Below are 6,054 nucleotides of genomic sequence, written 5' to 3' on the forward strand. Positions count from 1 at the left end.
AGACAAATGTTTCTGAACCAGGCAAACGGGGAGTCAAACAGCAAGGAGTGCTAATTTATATTTAAATACAACATTTTTATTACTTTTCTAGAAATTTGACACCAACCCTCATTTTAAACTAGACAAAGCAGCATAACTTTTTTCTTTCAAAATGATTGACACTCAAAAGGTAATACCCTTTAAATTCCTCCAATTAAAGCAAATTTAATTTTAAGTTTAATTAAAGGAAACTTTAATTAGAAAGAAGATTAAATTTTAATTAAATTTCTCTAAAATCTTCATACCGGCCTTTACAGCTAATATTTCTGTCAGAAACCAAATCCCTTCTTAATATTCTAAAATTCTTTTCTAGCATTTTCCTTCGTATTAAAACAGCATCTCACCAGCTGTACCTGCCACTGTGAAAATTATTCCCATCTTAAAATACTGGAAACACAACGGAGAAACCAAAGTCTCCCTGGGCAGAGAAGGAAAAACAACATATTCTATTATTGATGAGATTTTTATTTTCCATCTCCTCCCAGTCCTTTCTGAAGCTATTAGGTGTGATGGGCCTGCTGTGAGCCCGTTGTACTGCATCCACAGCATCAACAAATATTTATGGAACACCTACTGTGTGCATGGCCCTGCACTAAGTTTCCTGTCTAACAGGGAAACATTGTTTAAAATTCTAGCTCAGGCAAAGACACCAGCCAACAGAGCCTAGACTACAAGCTACTCCTGGTGGGTTCTTGGCGGCCGCTTGTTCCCAGAGTCAGAAAGAGAAATGTCGTCTCCTCACAACTGGTCCAGCATCTTCCCCCGTCCCATGCTACTTGATGCTAGTGGGAAATGCCTTGAGTTAAGAGACATAAGTCTCAGATTCTAGACCTAAATTGCCATTAGATAACAATATTATCTTTGGGAAAACCCTAAACTCTCCATTTTTCACATTTCTTCTTTGTAAAATGGGTAATAAAACCCAAGGATGTTATAAGGATCAAATGAATTAACGTAGATAGAAAAAGTTTCTGAGAACGGCAAAGTGCTGGTTAGTGTAACGTATGAGGATATTGCTGACTGGCCTTCCCCTTCCCCTCGCAGGTTCTGCCTGCTTTAAACTCTCTAGCTGCGTCCCCAGCCCTCCCCGGATGTCTTCCAGTTCATTGCTTACTGTTCTCACGTTCACCATGCTGTAAAGGTGGTTCTGTTAACCTTCCTTCCCACAACTACCTCCTGTTGCCACACTGCGTGTCCTCATTCCTTTCCTCTCAAGACCTCTTTCCTGCTCTCTGTCAACCCATAACCAAGCTCAGCTCCTCCCAGAAGCCAGCACTGAGCAGAGCCCTGGACAGGGAACATTCCCTTGCTCCTAATCCTGCTTTACATATGCACCCTCCTCTAGACTGATCTATGATCTGGATACTGACATATAGCAGAGCCTCTGCCTCCAGAAATGTGGAACATACTTCAAGATTCCCCACAGAAGATTGAAGTAAAAATAAAATGAGAATAAAGAATTTCATTAAGGCCTCCCCAGGCGGGGATGCTGGGGCTTGGCAGTGGGCTGAAGCAGCTCAGGGCAGCACTGAGTACTCAGGACTCCACTCGGCTCCCTCTTGGCACCAAGATGCCAAGAAAGCTGATGCAATGACCTAGGGTAAAAGTCAGATCAAGGAACCAGAGAGACCACTTCCTCCCTTAGGTCCTGTGGCAGTTGTTCCTACAGGTTGTGTCACCATAGCCATCCATGCCAAACCTGGCTCCAAACAAAATACTGTAACACATTTGACAGCAGAGTTGGTAAATGTGGCTATTGCAGCACCTCCATCAGTGGGGGAGGATAATGCTGAGCTTTGCAGCTTATCTGTCCAAGGTCTTAGAACTCAGGAAGAGTGATGTGGTTTTGGATAAGGGTGGTACATCGCTGAAAAGGTAGTGAAGCTTTTGGCCTCCACAACTCCAGAAGAAATCTTGAGGAAATTTAAAAAGAAAGCTGAAAAACAAAGCAAGAAATGGAAAATACATCCTTGAGAAACTTTTATTGCTAATGATGAAGAGGCTGTTACAAGCACATTCAAATATATATATATATATTTGAATAAGACTCCAAAAAGTAGACATTTAAAAAGTAATATATGTTGAACACAGGTTCTAAAATCCCTGACCCCAAACAGCCTGGAGCATGTTACTCTGATTTCATGGCATTATAAAATAACAGAGCTGGAAAGAATATTCAAAGTGACCTGATTTAACACCTTTCATTCTCTGGTGGGGCTTCTGATATCCAGGAGTTGACAGACTTGTTCAAGATCATAACATGCAAGATGGTGACTAAAACCCAACGCCCTTGACTCCTTGTCGAATGCAGTTTATCCTGCTTGTAAATTAAAATTACCGTATCTCCACAACCGTTCTGGAATTCTGGGGATTGCATTCTAATCTGGTTTACAAGTGACAGAAAATCTGTTACACTGCTTTGTAGTGTTACCTTATATTTTAAACTGCTTATCTAAATGAAAAAAATAATTTTTTACATCTTTTAAAGACTATATTGACCATTTTGTAAAAAAGTAATGAAAAATCATAACTTGTAATTAAAAGTGAATTATAATTTTTGAGAAAAAAAGAATTTCATTAAATGAAAGCTATCATGAATTTGCTTGACAGGAAGAAAATCTCTTCTTCACATGTTTCTAGGTTGAGTTTCCCATCCCTGTAAAGAAGCTGTGCTGAGCTCTGTACCCTGTACTCCCAGTACATGTCAATCACACACCCCATTTCCTTCAGTTCTAATACGTGCAAGGGACTGTGCTTCATGCTCTGGAGAGATGTTCCCTAACTTTATGTGTCATTATCCCCTAACACGCTAGGTGCTTCCTCCCCAGGGTGCCTTTTGCCCTGGACCTGGAACACCACTGTCTCCTAAACCCTTTCCTCACCCGATCTTCAAAATCTCAACCAAACCCAACCTCCTGGAAGTGTCTGACTTTTCAGCCTTTTCTTCTGAATTCTTGTATTCCTAGTGTTTGGTAACACAGGATGAATTATTTGATACAGGATTTGGTGGTGTTCTTTGCTATACCCTGTGTGTCAGATCTGTCTCCTCACCTCCCTACAGCTTTTCCAAGGAAGGATCTATGTCTTTTGCTCTTTCTGGAGCTCTTGCTGTGCTCAGGCCGCTGCTGCAGGCATACTAGGGAACCAAGAAACACTTCTTCCTTAACTGTTTTTTAAAAGGGAATAGAAGCCCTATTCTATTTTGTCAGGTGCAAGGTAAACCAGAGACGTAGTAATTCTCACAAAGCAGCAGAGACTCTGATTACATGAGCCTAGAAGCAAGCAAAAACGAGTGACAGACGGAAATAGAAAATGGAAGATCAACGAAGGGTGCTTAAATAAGTGAGTTTAGCATGAGATAGAAGTGAAAATATGGAAGCTGACTTCCTCTAGGAGTGTGTGGGAGTTTGAGAGACCCCGAAAGTGAGATAAATAAGTCAAGAGCAGAGACCGCAGAGAAGATTGTGTTTCCATGGCCAGCTCCTGGCCTGGAGCTCCGTCATTCAACTGTAAAATGGGTACAGTGTCATTCTCACACTCCTACTTAAAGACTTTTGCAAGACCTAATTATTTATTATTCATAAAGGGCTTTGAACTCTTCACATGAAAGACACCAAGAGAAGTTCAAAGGATGAGTCAGTATCATTATTAGCTATAGTTCAACTCAAAGAGAGGAAAAAATATGACCATTTTCAGTGCACCTGTCATCTTTGTCTTTTTTATCATTTGTAGGATTTTTGTGGCTAAATCAGAATTGCTCTTCATTACTTTTTCACTGGCAATTAAAAAAAGATCAAAATGGAACTTGTAACAAGGAATCTGAATACTGATTTTTGCTCTCTATAAAAAGGTAAAACATACGTCTCAGAAATATCTCAGGAATACTTTTCTTTTTAGACTATCTGCAAGAATTTCAGGGAATAGGTGACTTTACTGCCTTAGAAAAACTGGAGCTCAGAGAAATGGAGGAAGAAGGTAAAACTCACCAGTTTTAAATGTTGATTTTTTTTTTCTTTTTTACACCAATTGCCAAACCTCCAAACTGCCAAAATGATGGAACACTTTTTTTTAAGCTGAAGCTCTGAATAAAACTATCGTTCTTATTATCAAAATGCTGCCAACAATAAATCCTGACTTATATTCTCTCTTTCCTTCTATCCACCACCCCCTTGCCCCCGCCAACAGCATAGTCTTTGGGAGGTGAGTTTCTCAAAGTTCCAATGGGACTGGAGTTTGATCATTTTCTTTGCTGTTCTGGCTCAAGCTTTCTTTGGGGTTTGTTTTCCATCATGGGCTGATGTCTGTGGGTCATGTCCTTCTCTTGCTGAGGTCTCTGCCTCTGGCTTTCTTTATTTCTTGCCTTTTTCTTGACCTGTTTGCTTTCAGGAATACCTTTACTGAGAATCTGCTTACTTCAATCTTTAACAAAACAAGAATTAAGACCAACCACAGTCATTGCTCTCACTTCTTTCTAGCATTTCTCCTTTCTCTCTGACATACATTAGTTCATTCACCAAAGTGAACATGTGTGTTGGAGTTGCAGATGGAGATTAGGGATGAGCAAAAGGTGTCAGCTACTCAAACACCCTATTTCCTTCTCTGTCTTAGATTATTCCTTCCTGGGAACCTTAATATGATTTTTTAAATAATGTTTAAAGATGACAAGTGGAGAGTAAGTTGGCTTGAAAATAAACTGCCAAACTGGAATACTTTCTGCTCTGTCTGCCAAAACTGGGAGTTGAGAGGGCTCTACACATCATTATCCTTCCACAATAGCAGATGCTGTCTAAACAACAAAAGGAGGTGAGGTGGCCCACCTGGATGGACTGCTAGGTAATCCATATTGTCCCTGATCCAAAAGAGTCATAGGATCTTGAACTGTGCTATGGGCTTATTAGTAATTCACCAGAGGCTTTGTGTCCATATTCATGGTATTCACAAGTATTCTTTAAGGGGCTTTTCATCCCATAGCGATAATTGGGTACCACATGACTACTCAATCTAAAATATCTTAAATGTGTGTTTAATAATTCCTCTCTTTCTATAAATTATTTCTCCAGAATTTGTTGTTGGTTTTTGTTGTTGTTGCCAGGGGAGTATATTATATAATATAAACAACAAAAGGACCCCGATTTCAATAATACTTCCTTAAACATAATAATTTAAAAACAACCCTTAATGCTCAGAGAGATACAACAGATAGTAGCAGTGAGAAATGGACCTTTTAAAAGACTCCATAATATTCTTCTTTCTTTATTCTCTGGCTCAGAATTCTATTTCTAAGAGAATCTCTATCTAAATCTTTCATTTTAAACACACATACACATGCAAATACCCCCTCCACTCTCACACCCTATACACAGATAAGCATGGTACTTCTTATTAGCTTCACTTTTAATACCAGTCCTTATTTTCAAATTTCCTCAGACATTATTTGTTCCCTTACAAAACACTATACTCATCTCTGACTTATCACCCATAACCAAACGTTTGAAAACAAATTACTCAACCATTATATCCAGCACTAGAGTGGAGATGGGTGACCTATATTCCGATCCCAGCTTTGCAAATAATTAGTTTTGTGACCCAGAATAATTCACTCTCACTAAGTCTAATTTCTTCATCAGTAAAATACAGAACATAACTGTCTTGTCTATTTGCAAGGTCGTTGTAAGAAATACTTGAAAACTGAATATGAATTTGAAGTAGAATGCTTATTATTGTCCATATCTACCTTATGGCATCTCTGCTTCTGCCATCCTCTCTGATAGTGTCTCTGCTGATTGCCACTTCTCCCACTTATTATTCACTGTTTCATTTATTGAACACACATTTATCATATACCAACTCTACGCCAGGCAGTGGAAACTCACAGATGCACGGAAAAGGCTGGCATCTCAGCTCAATATGGCACCCCTATATGAGAAGTACCCAAAATTCTGGAGGGCACCTACCCCAGAGGATGAAAACATAAAAGGATTCAAAGCAGTCCGATAAGGAACGGACATGTGCCTT

At 39.4% G+C, this 6,054-nt stretch overlaps 1 pseudogene; it reads left to right on the forward strand.

Annotated features, from left to right (window-relative positions):
• The first annotated feature begins 1,525 nt into the window (after positions 1-1,525).
• LOC101152630 (UPF0235 protein C15orf40-like) lies at positions 1,526-2,366 on the forward strand (annotated as a pseudogene).
• Positions 2,367-6,054: the final 3,688 nt, after the last annotated feature.

Source organism: Gorilla gorilla, chromosome 17, assembly GCF_029281585.2.
Source record: "Gorilla gorilla gorilla isolate KB3781 chromosome 17, NHGRI_mGorGor1-v2.1_pri, whole genome shotgun sequence".
NCBI lineage: Eukaryota > Metazoa > Chordata > Mammalia > Primates > Hominidae > Gorilla > Gorilla gorilla.